The following is a 16704-nucleotide window of genomic DNA, read 5'->3' as shown; positions in this document are numbered from 1 at the left end:
TCTCTTATTCTTAGTATGTTATCGGTAATTGTACTTGTCCTCTGCCTAGGACTTGGCTTTCAGGGTGTATTAATTCAGCCAAGATTGAAGAATAAGTCAAAAGCTTTTTAGGAAATTACTAGTGAAGAAAAATTTGTTCAAAGGTATTAATTACACAATGTTGTGAAGACGCAGTGCAGAGGGTCACATAGATTAGAAGGAAAAGAATTGTTGAGAACATCAGGATAAAGTGATTAGATGTCTGAACAAATAACAGGAGTTGCCCAGGCCAGAATCCCATTAGACCTGACATGTTCTCAGTCTCCAGTGTGATAAATGGGCCTTTTGTTCCTGCCTGAGTTCACACAAAGCCAGGAGAGCTCACTTAGGAGTGAGGGAAGAAAAGAGGAGTAATGAAGGAAGGAAAAGTTACCTTAGGTTCACGGGCAAAATGGCCTTTTGCAAAGCATTTTGAATATGATTTCTTTGCTCTTTCATTTATTCTCAATAAATAGATGCAAATTCAGTGCTGTGTTTATTACTCTGGGAAGAGAGGGATCTTTCCCCCCTTTGCCTCAGAACAGGCATAATGCAGAACTTCTCAGAGATCTTTTTCTCCATATCACTCTTCCATTTTCCTCTGCCTCAGGTGCAAGAACTGCAGTTTGCTCTGCCTTGGACTCTCTTCCCTGTGATTTGAAGGATGAACATTTTTAGGGGAAAAATTGTCTTCTCTCATTTTAATCTGTCAACCCTGCTTCCAGAGCTCTGCCTATACACAGGAGAGACCCATTGGTATAGCAGGTATAAGTGATGTCCTTTTGTGACCATTATCTCTCCTCTATCAATTTTACATGTGATCATGAAAAACATGTTTTCAAAGGTCTCTGAAACTGCAGCTGCAAAAACTTTGTTAGTCTACATCTTAGAGCTGGCATCCACTTAGACGCGGCAGTCTATTTTTCCAATCCGATTTCATGTCAATTGCTACTCTCTTTCTCCACTGCATCCTGCTCCTCCCCCGCCCACCTTGAAAAGCAAACTGCTTCTTGCTGCTGGGTGCACCAGAAACATAAGTGAACTGCAGCGGGTTGGTGTTCAACCTCCACGCCACACAGCTCTGCCTGACTGATTTACAGAGACTGTGCTCACGATGGCTGTCCTGGGGCCAATAAAGATTTTAAAAGGAGGGGATTATAGAGAAAGAATGGCCCAGGCATTTTCATGAGAGTTTCTCTGTACTCCAGAGGAGTCTGAGTTTCACAGGATGGCAAGATCAGCTATAAACCACATCTTTCTGGACTGTGGAATGTAGGGTTCCCCAGGCATAGCTGGAAGGGGCTGGGAGGGGGCAGTTAGACAGAGAGATTATAAGGCCCTGGAGGAGACCCTCAAACAATAGAAAACATAAGGTCTGTCTTTCAGGAGTATAAAGACTATTCTGGATAAGTAGTTAGGACAAGAGAGAGGGTAGATAAAACTTCAGGTCATTAAAATGGTACATGATATATGATTGTCATGGGCAGCAATTGTGAATAAAATTGGAGAGGAAAACATTTCTTTCCAGAAGGTTCTGGAAAGGTTTCAGAAGGAGAGTAGAATATGACTTGGATTTCAAAAGAATCAGCATCACATCAACTTAAAGATTATAGTAGACATAATTGTTAATATAAAAATCCCCCATTAAAACAAAAATGTAACAAAAAAACCCCTACTTTTATGTTCCCTTTCAATCTGGGACTATGCATTTCAGAGTTAATATAGTGTGCCAAAAATTATGTATTGTGCCTTTTTTACATACATTTTGAACATAGTTTGTAGACACTGTATAGGTGTCTGCAAAACAGCAATGTACAATAGCATGATCAGATTGTTGTCTTGTTTTAGTTTCTGTGACTCTCCCAGATTTAGCACTGAAATTCCTGCAGCCAGAAACCTCTTTCCCCACGCACACAGTCTCAACAGAAATGTTGGTCATCCTAATAAAAAGACCCCAACTTCATGGAAAATTACAATCTGATGGAGGCAGGACTGTAAGCCTCTAATTTTAGGTGCACTGAGTGTTAGAGTGGAGGTGCAGAGGCTTTGATAGTGTCTAGTGCCTAGGAAAGAACCCTGAGGAAGTTATATTTCATGAAGTTTGAAGAAGAGTGAGTTAGGGGAAGAACTCCCTTAAATTATGCTATAGTTACGAACACACCCACTGTGGGAAGTGAAATTACACTCTTGAAGTTGGTTTTTAACCTAGAAGCAAAATCCTAGGAGAACATGGGGTTGATCATACGCTTAGACAGGCTAGGAGAGTTCTGTCCACACATGACTGTGTATTAGTAGAACTACATATTAGTCTTATTCTTCTGTAATGATAAGGTTTGCTAATTTGTTTGTTTTTTATGTTGGTAACAAATTTTGCAATTTTTCAATAATTGAACTTCAGATAGAATGCCACCTCATGATCACAGTTTATATAGATGATTTTGTATATTTCTGACAATTTCTCATATTGTTTATAGTTACACATCCTATTTATTTCCTCTTCGAAAAAAATTGAAACACATGGCCTGTCTCTTCTCTTGGCATTTCCATGCTTAAGAAATGATGGCAATCATAAATAATGCCCCTCCTGACCTTAAAATGACTCTGTAAGGACAGACTTGTGGCGGTCACAGCATGTCCAAGGACCTGAGTGAATATCCACACTATATTCCACCTAGACCATCCCGCATTTCTATTTAAGTACTCTTTCTTCAGATGTGCTAATACCATTGATTAAGCTACTGCTTACTGCTTTCCCTTGTAGTCCAACTTTTAGATTTTTCCCATGGTTTTTTTATTTTTTTTTGTTTGTTTGTATGCTTTGTTTTGTTTTGTTTTGTTTTTTGCCTTGGGAAATATTCTACAAGGAAAGTTGCTTTCTAAAACAGTCAAATATTAGCCATTAGGATTTTACTAGTGAAGCTCTCAGAGACTGTGGGGCATCGCACTCATTCTCACATGTTTTAGACATATTTCTCTATTGATACTCTCTCTTCATCCATCTGCTACCTTGCTCCTCAAAGAAAATTTTATGTAGGTAGTGCCTCCATAGGCTTCCAATATTTTTGCCAATGCCTGCACAGGAATAATGTGACCAGCCCCAATGGGAATCTTAAAAGTAGAAGTCATCCTTGACCCCAGAAATTGTCATAATGCACTGTTTATTTCCCAATGAAGGATAGAAAGAAATAAAGAGTTTTTAGTTGAGGGGAGAGAGAAATTTTTATGTAGTCCAGGAACATTGAATAAAAGAAAATATTTGATCAGGATTTTGAAAAAACAAGAAGAGTGGCGCTCCAAGTAGAAACTGCTGTTTCCCTCATCAGCATATTTTCATGAATAATGGTAAGGTGTGGTAGTATTATTTTGCTGATGTGATTCATATACTCTTTGGGGCTTCACATCAAGCCCACTGACCCTTTCAAAAAGGCTTTCAGAATGTTTTCAGACAAGCAACTTCTAACCTGGATAATAGTAACCTGGGGTGAAATGTTTGTCTCTCCATTTTTTTTCAAGTTCATGAATCTCTGGTTAGCCTGGCCACTGTGCCTTATCTAAAGAGGGGATAATATACAATGTTCTCTCAGGGAGACAAATGATGGGGCATGAGACTGTGGCATGGAGCTGAGGAATAAGGAAAAAGTCCTCTCATGATTGAGATACCTGATGAGGTTACACATATCCTTGCAGAATACCCAGTCAGGCACAAATACAGCTTTATTTCACCACAAAATAATAAATCATAAAGAAGAATGTGCTAAATTTTTTTTCCAAATTAAATTTTCATTGATACTCAACCTTCTGAAGAATAAGGTGAAGCTAAGACAGACATTTATTTGGTGAAGGCTTAAAATAAAATTTCAACTGAGAAAAAAATAATAACAAAAAATGCAAGTTTAATGTCTAACAAGACATGCAGTATGTAATTAAACTCAACTTTATCAGCTCCAGCATTCATTAAGGGATTCTAAGCCTGAGGAGCTATGAAGTTCTTTAAGAGGCAATCAATAATCCATTACAATTGTGACACCAACTCTGAACCTAATTACCAGCAACAGAATAGTTGTGGCCCATTTAAAAAGATAGTTCCTATTATTAGAGGTGAGCAAAGGTATGTGGGGGTTAATCGACTTTGGCTTGTATTTCACCAAACCTATACCTTAATTTTTTCCTTTATAATACTATTGAGGAAAAATGCTAATTAGAGCTGTTCATTAGCCTTCTGTGTTCTTTCTAACCTTGAACGCCATGTTTGTTCTTTCTGAAAACCTTGCTTTTCAAGTATTCTGAGAGTGGATCATTTAATTTTATGGTATTTTATAGGATTTCCACTAAATGTTTCTTGTTTTCAGCAGCCTCGTGAGTTGCTTTCACCAGTCTTTCTTTCAGTGCTCCTTAATTTACTCTGATAGAAACCCACTCCCCTAAAGCCATTTGCATTTGGATCTTTGGAGTGACATTGTCATTGAACATTCTGTGTTGACTCTTCTACGTGTCTGTAGTGCTAGAACAGATTTGAAAGAGTCAAATTGTGTACATGCTACTACCTTGTGTTACTGATGTTACTACTTTCTTACTTTGGGTTCCACAGAAGAAAATCTTGAGACAGGATTTGATGTAAGTAATTTATTTGTATGGTAAAGAGAACCCCAGTAGGAATTGTGGACATAAAAGAGTGAAGAGAAGACAGCCTACAAAGAATGATATTCATCAAGCCAGGTTTAGTATGGGCCATTGGAATTTAATCCTACTGGGCAAATTCTGGAGGCCAGGAAAAAACACACACCCTCGAGATTTCTGCCCAACAGGCTGAGGAGCTGAGTGTCAGTTATGAGGAGCTCCTGTCAGTTATGGCTCAGGATTGCTCCCAGGGTGCATAATTCCCTGTTCTGTCACTTGGATCACAAAGTGCTCAAGAGCTAAGAGAATGCCCTCAGTGTTGGCAGCTGGAAGTCAGGCAGTGTGTACTGATGTGGCAAGGGCAGGGGATGTGGAGAAGGTGCTCAAACCTTCTGCTCCACCCACTGCTAGTGGGGCTTCTGCCTACACCTGCCAAAGTACTTGAGGTCTAGAGGACTTTGATTAGACTCTAACATTCCCAGTGATCCTTGTTGTCCTTGCAGACATTTTAAATTTACAAATTTACATGAGTATTAGTAGCTGGTGAAATGGGCTTGAGAAATAGCTATAGAAATATGACAGGAAAGGTCTTGGCAGGACAAGAAGCTACACGACTTAAGGAAGGGAGAGGCAATAAAACACAGTGACTGTTACTGACAATTATCTATACAGTTACTACCAGGGATAGAAAGAATCATGCAAGGAGATCATTTTGCTAATTTCTTGTAGCACCCAAAGAATCAAAATCAGGTAATAGCCTATGATTAGACTGGGTGACGTGTGCAAGATTCTGTGTGTGTGTGTGTGTGTGTGTGTCTGCACACCTGCATGTGCATGCCCATGTATGAGCCAGAGAGTTCATGATATGTGGATATATAGCTGGGAGATGGATCCACAAGACTGCAAATCAGGGCTAATTTTTCTTGCTCAGTTTTTACATTAGGCTCCACACTATAATGCATGGGTCCCCACTTGTCCCTTGTCATAAAATACTGTTCTTCAGATTTATTTTCAAAACCACAACCTGTCTCTGAAGGCTGAAAGACTCCAAGTAACGGTATTATTTTAATGAAGAAGCAGAAGGACATCTTAAGGAATTCAGCTGATTATCTCTAACACAACCCACGAGGTTTTTCTATGATCTCAGTTTTCTTTTGAAGAGTGTTATTTTGGGGAGCCACATCAGCATGTGTGAGGTTAGACTTCCAGATTGAGTGAGAGTGAGAAAAATCAGACTTAGCTCTTCAACAAGGATTGCTCAGTTGTCTTTCTGGGATTGTTCATAAGCCAGTGCTTATGGTGGCAAGTGCTGCAATGATGTTTATTTACCTGCGTGGCCTAGATATGGCCATTTAAGGATTATATTCTTCATATGCCTACAATGGAATCCTGTGAAACAATTTAGAATCTGAAGGTTTCTTTCGTTTTGATTGAACCTTGATCCAGTATTTTTTTTTCCATTTATTTTCTTCTTCTCAAGGACCATGAGTATACCTTAAAACAATTTTATGTACAATAGTCTTGTGGATGCTAATTAGGAAATAATCGGCCTTTGTAGTCTTTTGGAATCTCCTAGGAAATTAACATAATTGGCTATTTCTTGCATGCTGAAGTTTCACACCCTTGATGAAGGACACATTCATCTTGCATTGATCTTTCCTCAATTCCTCATCCCCCTTGTTCTTTGCGCCTAATGGGTATTCAATAAATCCTGGTTAAAATAAATGCATCTTCTAAATTGTTCAAAGTCAGTCCTTTAGTCTTCTGTCCAGTTAACACCCTAGAATATTTCAAAACAGTTGAGCTATTTGTTCACTGGTCCCTTTCAGCTACCATGCCATATAAATCCCACTGTAAACTCAGTTTACTCAGGCCTTATGGAGGTAGGCAGAATGATATTAACCCAAGCCAAGAGTGGGCTTTGGGATTAGATTTGTTGCTTTCAATTTGGAATCTGTTATACCTGAGAGTACATGTTCACTAAGCCTTAGCATGTTTCTCCCATGGTGGCATAAGATGTATGGTTGTGACTTGGCCTTGATTTTCTTCCCTAATTAGCATCTACTTCTTTACTAGACCTGCACCTAGTTTAGATTCCAACTAAGCTGGGACCTTGATACCTTGCTTAAATCATGCTAGTACATTCTCCAAGGGGCTGGAGCATATGCAAAAAACTTAAGCTATTGTCTGTAGTTCTCCTATGAATGTATTTAGGACCAAAACTATTCTTTCACCAAACACTTGACCTAAGGAATTTGCTGTCACTTATATCCATTACACTGAATCATGCTGATTAAATTTGATCACCCCAGTTTTATATTTCCCTTAGCCATTCAAATAATAAAACCTATTGGATTATTTATTTATTGATCCTCTTACCCTTCCATGAGGACCACTCTGCCCCAGGCACAATATTGCAAGAGATTCTGTCTTTTCAACCTATATTTTGGATTGTCAACTACTATACCTAGAGCTAGAGCTGGTTCTACACCCAGTCACTTTCCCTCCTATCTTGTTTTTCACCCATACCCAGTTGTCCTCCTCATCAGCTCACTCATAGACGTTCTTATTTATCCTATATCCAGGCCTACCCATCTCACAAGGGCTCAACTAACTTTAGTCTTTATATAGTCCACCTACTCTTGCCAAGTACATCCTATTGTTTCTTTATAGTTTATATGGTAGTTACAGTTAATAATTGATTTTGTATCCTTATAGGAAGAATAAAGTCATATAAATTAATTAATTGGGGGTATATTTATTGAATACCTAGTAAGTGTCAGGCACAGCAGGATACAGTGAACAAGACAGACAAGACCCCTACTCTCAGGAAGGTTACATTCTAGCAAGGGTAGCATTCATTTAATGAGGATCCTCAATCCTTCATTATTCCCAGGTTCCACATTTACAAATTTGCCAACTCACTGAAATTTGTTTGTAACCCCCAAATCAACACTCGCAGCACTTTCACAGTCATTTATAGACAGGCAGAGAGCAGCAAAGAATTTGAGTTGCCCAATCCCCATGATTCCAGCTGAAATATACAAAACGACATTGGCTTTTGTTTCAGTTTATATGCTATAAACAAGTATCCTTTTCATGATGCACTAAGTACCATGTTTTTTGTATTTTTGTTGGTGAGTTTGCTTCTTAAAATGCCCCCTGCCCCCCAACCTATTGCTGTCTAGTGTTCCTAAGCAAGAAGACTGTGGAACTGAGAAGATGCTTGTGTTAAATAAGCTTTATTCAGTCAGGATTATAGTGCTCTGATTTCAATGCTAATGAATCAATAATATATATTTTCAAAAGCTCTTTAAACAGATAACACACGTAAACAAGGTTATGGATTGAGCAGAGATTCGCAGGAATGTAACTCTGTATTTGCTCAGGAGCAGTGCTTCAGTATTCACTAATTTAGTGAGTGACTTTATGGAACATAAGTACTGTGACTAATCCACTGTATTTTTTAATAAAACCTCTTCATTTGCTTATGTGATAAGTATTACAAATTAATGGCACTCCATACCATGAGAGTGTATAAGAGAGGGACTTCATCTGAGAGGGTAGGAAAGGCTTCCCTGAAAAGTAATGTTTTAGCTGTGACATAAAAGAGATGTGGGGATTAGCTGAGCCCAGAGTGGAAGGAAGGACACTTCAGATAGAAGCAATAGCGTAGGCAAAGTCTTAAGGCAGGAAAGAGTGTGATTTGTTAGAGAAAAAAAGAAGGCCACAGTGAGAGGATAATTGTGTATGTGGAGAAGAGAATGATGAAAGGCAAAGCTTTAAACATGGACAGGGGACAGTTCATGAAGGACCTTGCGGGCCAGGCTAAGGATTGGAATTTTACTAAAGAGCAAGGGAAAGATGCTGATGAATTTTTGTTGAAGGACTGATCATTCTTCTTTTCTAGGAATAATGGAGTAAAGACAAAGTGGAAATAGTGTGATGATGAATTAAGTTGTGACAATGGGTATAGAGAAAATATGAGGAAGTATACATAGAAACAGATTTATAAGAGATATGAGAGGTAAAAATGACCACATTCATTGACTGAGGAGACACAGAGGCTGGGGGTCAAGGAGGATAAACTCATTAGGCTCATCTGAGTAGACGATTTCTGAAATGGCAGAGCTATTGAAGAAGACCACAATTAGAGAGGATGTAGTAAATTTTGTTTTCAATGATGGTTACGACAGGATCTCCCATTTTGTCTGCTTTTGTGCAATATGACCTTCCCACTGCCACTTAAGAGGTGGGATGTTTTCCCCTCTCCTTGAATCTGGGCTAGTTTGTCTAACAGAATACAGTGAAAGTAAGGTGGTGCTGTATTGTTTCTGAGACTGGACCTGAAGAAAATCACAACTTCTGCCTTCATCTCTTGGAATATTCCTTCTTGGAATCAAGACGCTATCCATGAAGCAACCCAAGCTGCTCCATGGAGAAGCTCACCTGCAGGAGAACCTGATCATCCTAGTTGACTTCCAGCATCACCTGCCAGGCTTATGAGTTTTGGACCTTCCAGCCTTCTTAGCACCTAGTGACCCCACATGGCGCAAAAGAATCTTCGGATAACTTTCAGAATCATGAGAAAAAATTACTTCCTATTTTAAACCATTATGTTTTAGAGTGATTCATTGTATAGCAGTAGCTATCCAAAACAGAGGTAATAGGAATTCAGTTTAAGGAATGTCCATGAGATGCTGTGGAACATTTCAGTGAAGATGATTCTCAGGGAGCTGGTTATAAAGTCTGGAATTAAGAAGTGACATCTGAGCTAGAGAATATAAATTTGGGAGCTGTCAGCATATACATGGTATTTTTAGCCATGGAAGTTGATCAAACAAACAAAAACTAGCAAGAACATAGAGATAAAAAAAGTAAGGTAGAATTAGAACTAGGTTTTGAAGAAATTTAACATTTAACGGCCATGTATGGAAAAGGAGAAACCAGAGAGATTTTTATTTGTACCACAAAAGCCAAGAAAAGAAAGAGACTATTTCCAGAAAGAGGATGTGATCAATAGTAGATTCAAAAGCTAAGAGAAATTATATAAAATGAGTTCAAAGTGTATCACTTATTGATTTAGAATCAAGGCGGTCATTGATGAGTCATCTCAGTAAATTTCCAGAGTACTATGATTGACTTCTTACATTGTTGTTAATATTTTTATTTTAACCTTTTTAGGTATAATGGTTAACATTGCATCCTTAAGTGTATGTAAGACATTGTATTGGACTCTTCATATATTATGTCATCTCTAATTTAATCGTTATAACAACCATTTTTGAAACAACTAAAGTTTAAAGAAATTGAGTGAGCTCCCTAAAATTATTTAGCTAGTAGGTGTCCAGATAGCCTCTGTTCTTTTCTTCAGCCCCCACACCATCTCCATCCCCTACCCTCAGGCCCATCATATTTATGACCCCAAGTCTACAGAAGGAAACGAAGCCACATATCTGAGTTTGATATGATTGTGTCCACAATAAAAGGAAAAGTAGCTGTTACTGAGATATTATTGTTCATTATTTTATGTATAATAATATTTACTTTCTTAGATTTTTTAAGAGTCCCTATCTTTTAGAGGTACACAGTGAAATATTTACAGATGAGTTCTTATATATTGCATATGTTTCAAAGTTATCTGGTTGAGAGGGAAAGTATGTAGGTATGAGTGAAACTAGATTGGCCCTGTGTAGGTATAGATGAAACTAGATTGTTAAGGCTAGATGATGAGTAAAGAGGGGACCATTGTACCATACTCTCTGCTTTTCTATAGTTTGAGATTTTTTTTTTAATAGTAAGTTAAAAAAGTAAGTGTCTTAGTGAGGTTCTGAGGCCTTTCCAGTGAATAAAAGTGCATGGGCTTTGTAATAGCTATTTTGGTGCTTAGAGCTTTATTTCTATTGTTTTTTTCTCTAGTGTTGTGGATAGCTAGAAGTGATAGATAAATGGCCCTGGACATAGATAGAAGGAACTATTTATTACGTACTCTATAAAACCTGGAAAAAGAAAAAAAATGAATCTCAAATTTTAATTTACCGAATAATCATTAAATGTGACATTTATCATTATTCTATAAGCTGAGTAGCATTTGTGAGATGACAATTAATTAGCTGGATAGTTTTATAAAATGTATGTTGCTTCTAATCATTATGGCCCACTTTCCTTGTTTAATACAAAATCAGAAGCTCATAAATGCATCAGAAATCTCTCTGGATTTGCTGTTGCATGGTTCCACAGGCATTTTTCCCTGGAGACATGGTAATTTTACAACTTTTAAATATTCAACCAACTCTAATTATAAATAGTTCTCTTTCAAAAGCGATAGCCAGACTTTTGGCACAAGTGCTTCTCATTATGGGGTAAGGATGACAGTGTAATGACTGATGATGTGTGTTAGATTCCCCCATTTCTCTTAATTATAATTTTCTCTGAATTATCGTGTTTTGTAACTAATCAGCTAATTCCTGACACTGGTTAATGTGATCAGGAATGATTTTAACTTTGTGTTTCATCTGGAGAAACAGACAGTCTGTGTGGTAACCTGTGCAGGCAGAGGAAGAAAACTCGTCAACTCCTTCCAATTTCTCTGTTCTGTTTGGGTTGGTCAGGATATGAGGACAGATAAGTGAAAGGGGAGTATGCTTTGTGCTCTTAGAAATGGAGGAATAGATACAGAGGGGAAAAGAATGCAGCTTGGGATAGAAGGCAATGAGAAGGTTAGAGAAGGTGACCATATGGAGCCATAAATCAGTAGCTACCCGGGCAACAAAGCTGACCCTGGACATCTGGTTTGGGACTTAGCCATTATTTATTGAACACCTGCTGTGAGCATAGCTCTGCCATGGCTACTATTAGGGGAATACGAGAGACTCCAGAGACCTTTTCCTTGCCTTCAATTCTAGTTAGAAACAACAGGCCATCTACAGTTTAATATCCTCCTTGAAAGCAAAGTCTTGGTCTCTTTGGCTCACCCTTATATCCTGTTGCCTGGTAGTGGGTATAGCTCATAGTCATTACCTTTAATAAATGATTTGCTAAGAAATAGATGGATGGATGAATAAATGAATGATTATGGGGCCACTAATGAAATGTTAAAATAACCCACTTCAAACTAAATATGCAAATGCTGACAGGGAAGTCACAGACTATGACCAGAATGAGGATCTACAAGACGATGTCAGGCTTCTAAAAAGCCCACCTTGAATCCCATTCCTCTTCCAATCCCAAGACAAGTTAAAGAAAGATAAAGACTATGGGCATTAAACTGCCCAGGCCCCACTGATGGAACTTTTGTGACAGCAGAACTCCTAGGAACCATCCTCCAGGAAGGTGAGAGTGTCTAGTAGTTATGAGGTGAGAGAGTTTGAGCTCCTCAGAGGTTGCATGAACACTCATGGGTTGGCCACCTGAGCGAGGAGGCCATGTAGCTTTACCAGAGTTCTAAGTGAGGTGGATGCAGGATGTAGCTGGATCTTAAGATTTTTTTTGACTTTGTGTTGTGGCCAATTCTGAGCCTTTTGAAGCATGAGGAGATAATCTTTCAGAGGTCATTTTTTACAGTGTCCTGAAAAAAGGGCTTTCAAAGCCTTCTATATGTGACTTGATGGGTGACCCATGGCAGTGTTACTGCAACACCTTGGACAACTCACAAAAGTACTATGCTTTGCCTTCAACCTGTAGATTTCTCACCATCAACTAAAGGAGGACAGAGTTTCTTCTCTGGTGCAGCAGGTTAAGGATCTGGTGTTTCTATAGCAACTTGGGTCACTGCTGAGGTGCAGGTTTGATCCCTGGCCTGGAACAGTGGGTTAAGGATCTGGTTTTCCCACCATTGTGGCTAGGTCACTGTGGCTTGGATGTGATTTCTGGCCCAGGAACTTCCATATGTCACTGGTGCATATGAAAAAAGAAAACGGATAAACAAACAAACCAAAAAAAAAAAAAAGTGAGAACTTTGGAATAGGTTTGAGAATGTAATTTTTGTTTTGGAATCCTCCTCTAGAATCAGGATTCAGCAGAATACCTGACTTGAAAAAAATATTTGGATCCTCCTATGGGATTGCTTTCCCTGGAAATTCACATTATATTTGTCCTTCAAATTAGTGGCATATATGAAGAAAAGAAATTCAACTAGAGAATTTATGACAAACACTTTCCCATCCCTCTTCCTATTAAAGACATTTGGGAACATTTTTCTTCTTCCAGTGAGCCTGTAAAAGTTTTGGTAAGCAGAACATATTGATTAATTACCACCACATGGCCAGACCTCTGCTTAGGAGAAAATATTGTTATTATGGACTGAATTGGGTCCCCTCAAATTCATATGATGTAGTGAAGCTCTAATCCCCAATGTGACTACATTTGGAAATAGGGCTTTATTTAGATAATTAACGTTAAAGGAGATCATGAGGGTGGGAATTTAATCTAACAGACCTGATGTCTTTATAAGATGAACAAGAAACACCAGGAATGCACATACACAGAGGAAAGACGAGAAGAGACAGCAAGAAGGCAGATATCTGCAACCCAAAGGGAAAAGTTTCACCAGAAACCAACTTTGCCAGCACTCAGATCTTGGACTTTTAGGCTCCAAAACTGTGAGAAAGTATATTTTAAGCCTCCCAGTCTATGGTATTATGTTATAGTAGCCCTCGCAGACTAACACAATCATCTAAAAGTAAATAAATAAAACACGGCTTCAGTTGTCAATGAACTTAACTTCAACTGAGGAGAAAAGACTAATGTACATAAAACGGAGAAGATATTCTGCCGTGTTAAGTAATTCCGACCATAATAGAATAAAAATAATACGCAATTTCATGGTCAACTCTCTATGCAGTCATGTCAACTTTATGCTAGATCCTTGTTATGGGTTCATTTGTGTCATCCTCTCCCGCCAATAAAGATATGTTAAATTCTTAACTCCCAGAACTTCAGAATTGACCTTATTTGGAAATAGGTCTTAAAGAAGTAACCAAGTTAAAGTAAGATCATTAGAGTGGACTCTAATCCCCTGTGACTAATGTCCTTATAAAAAAGGGACATTTGGACATAAAGAGAGACACGCATAGAGAGAAGATGGTGTGAAGACCCACAGGGAGGAGGAGACATGTAGCTGGAGTTTTGTGTCTTCTGGCCAAAGACCACCAAGCATGCTGGGCATACACCAGAAGCTGGAAGAGATGAGGAAGTATTCTCCATCAGAGCCAGCAGAAAAAGCCTGGTCCTGAGGACACATAGATTTCTGACTTCTAGCCTCCGGTACTGTGAGACAATAGATTGCTGCTGATATTTGGTTTTGGCAGCCCCAGGAAGCCAACACAACCCTCTTCTCAGAGCCAGATGAAGGGCAGTTTAACAGGACAGCTTCTCAATCACTAGTCCACAGGAGGTTTTAAACTATCACTGGAATGATTTAGAAATTATATAACCTAACTCAAGTTTCCTCACATGGGGTGAAATGTCCCTGCTGAAATAGTGAGCCATCTCTACTGGAAAGAAATAAATAGTAATAATTTAAAACATCATTTGCTATCACCCAACTAATGCTGTTGAGTGTTTCAATAATGTACACATGATTTACATTGTAACATCCTATAAAACAGATACAGTGATAATCTCATTTTACAGCTCAGGAGATGAGAGTCAGAAATTGATTTGCTTGACTTGATCTTAGTCAAATAGCTAGTAAATTGCAGAGCTGGATTTCAGACTAAGGTTTTCTAGAGCTATGTATTGAAAGGTGAAAGATTTGGTAAATAAAGAAGAGAGGAGGAAGTACTTCTGAGCTTGGAGAGTAAACAGAGTTATTTCCACTAGAGATATTTTCAGGCATACATAAAAGAGAGAGGGGAGGAGTTCCCGTTGTGGCACAGTGGCTAACGAATCCAACCAGGAACCATGAGGTTGCGTGTTCAATCCCTGCCCTTGCTCAGTGGGTTAAGGATCCAGCGTTGCTGTGAGCTGTGGTGTAGGTTGCAGACGTGGCTCGGATTCTGCGTTGCTGTGGCTCTGGCGTAGGCCGGTGGCTACATCTCAGATTCCACCCCTAGCCTGGGCACCTCCATATGCCGCAAGAGCGGCCCTAGAAAAGGCAAAAAGACAAAAAAAAAAAAAAAAAAAGAAAAAGAAAAAGAAAAAAGAAAGAAAGAGAGAGAGAGGGGAAAGTATGACTGGGGAATGAGGAGCTTAAGATAACAGGACTGGAGTGGGCAAAAAATCAAGTGGCTCTTCAGGTCCATATAAATTCCATATAAGGTCAATTTTCTTCCAACTTTAGGGTTACTTGCTTCTAAGAATAGTTAAGAAAAGATAAACAGGAGTACCTGCTGTGGCACAATACGTTAAGGATGTGACATTGTCTCTGCATCCATTTGGCTTCAATTCCCAGCTCTGGCCAGTGGGTTAAAGATCTGGCATTGCTGCAGCTGTGGTATAGGTCACAGCTGTGGCTTGGATTTGATTCCTGGCCCAAGAAATTCCACATGACATAGGTACAGCCAAAAAAGGGGGGAAAAATAAAAAATAAAAGATGAACAGGCAACAGAATTTAACCTAAATCCCATTGGTGTGTCCTGCTTAACATGAAGTTCTATGTCCTCTTCTTGCTTCTTTTCCTACTTATCTCTTAAGGTTCTATCTGGCTTGGGGAACCACAGAGATCATCCATCATACTGATCTCAGGGAGGAATCCATGTGTCCCTTCTGAGATTGACATAGAAGAATCCAAGCAAATAATGGGCATTTCTACAGATATGTCATGTTTTATAAACAAGTAGCAGTAAGATTCAGTATCTTTAAATTCACTGTGCTACAGTAACATAGTAGTAATAATACTAATAAACATAGTAAAATAAAACAATAACTGCAAACTTGATGTAAGATGGGAAGACCATCTTGATTTCCTAAAATTCCAAATTGTGGAGTAGTTAAGAAATACAGCTTTGTAAGGTAAGTCTGCAGGTAAATATGGGCCACATACAAATGTAAGGATTTGCTTCATAGGCAAGAGCAGTTTGTCATTAATAAAGCAGGGAGAGGATGCAGCACTGTGTAGAAAAAAAACTCTTTTTTTTTTTTTTTACTGGAAGGTTTAATTATGCTTCTACTGCTGTGTAGCTTTGGGGTGTCTCTTCATGTCCCAGAGCCTCACTGTTCTCACCTACAAAATGAGTATATTTCATTAAAAATCACAATTTTCTCTTGCTCACTAAGTCCTGCTTTATCATGTTCAGATCCCAGTTCTTCTCAGGTGCCTAAAGGTACTTCCAAATATCCTTAATATCAGAACTTTCTTAACATGGGAAATATCTGCTCCAAGAATTATGCTCTGGCTGGGAAAACACTATTCCATCCAATCAGAATTACAATAAATGTATATCACTGGTGTCTAAATGAGGAAGGTGTTGTCATAACTGAGCATGTAAGCAGGCCTACATGTTTACAATAACATAATCTTTCTTTCATCAGGATCTTCTTGCACCATGCTGATAATTTATTCCTTGGCAAAGGACTATGCATGATAAGATTCTAAACCTAGCTATTTATAGTTGTACCAATATATAAGCAATAGCCAACTGCATTAATTATCACCCCAAATCTAATATACTTATTGAAATCTCTGCAATCTTCTGGATTTCATGCATTATTTACATGGAGCTTCTTAATTGTATCATTTAGATATAAAGCAGATAATGACACAATTCATAATATGGGGAGAAAGGAATAGTGTTTCTCTCTCCTAATTAATCTATCCACTTAGGAGAGAAATTCTATTCCCATACTCTTCCTCCTCATTATTCTTCCCCAAGTTAAGAGAGATAAATAATCTGATTGATCAAAACTGGGGACATTCATTCAGCCACATTTTTCTAAGAAGGAGAAAGGATGATGAAATTAAAAATGGGAACCCCAGATCAGGTGTCCTTTTGTTGTTTGCTGTGTTGTACTGGTGATGACGCTTGGGGCAGCCTGGGTGGGAGAACACATCCTTTCTGCAGATCCAGCTCTCCTCACACAGGTTGACTTCTAGATTCAGGTTTCTGAGGGAAATAAGAGGTACTCACT

At 38.6% G+C, this 16704-nt stretch overlaps 1 long non-coding RNA gene across 1 annotated transcript in view; it reads left to right on the top strand.

Annotated features, from left to right (window-relative positions):
* Positions 1–14558, top strand: part of LOC106505659 — a 90201-nt gene extending 75643 nt beyond the window's left edge. The window contains exon 3 of the long non-coding RNA XR_002337643.1: positions 629–14558. This is a non-coding gene — a long non-coding RNA (uncharacterized LOC106505659). The remainder of the gene's footprint in view (positions 1–628) is intronic.

This window comes from Sus scrofa, chromosome 13 (assembly GCF_000003025.6).
Source record: "Sus scrofa isolate TJ Tabasco breed Duroc chromosome 13, Sscrofa11.1, whole genome shotgun sequence".
NCBI lineage: Eukaryota > Metazoa > Chordata > Mammalia > Artiodactyla > Suidae > Sus > Sus scrofa.
The sequence above is the reverse complement of the archived record's forward strand: the minus strand, read 5'-3'. Positions and strand labels throughout refer to the sequence as shown.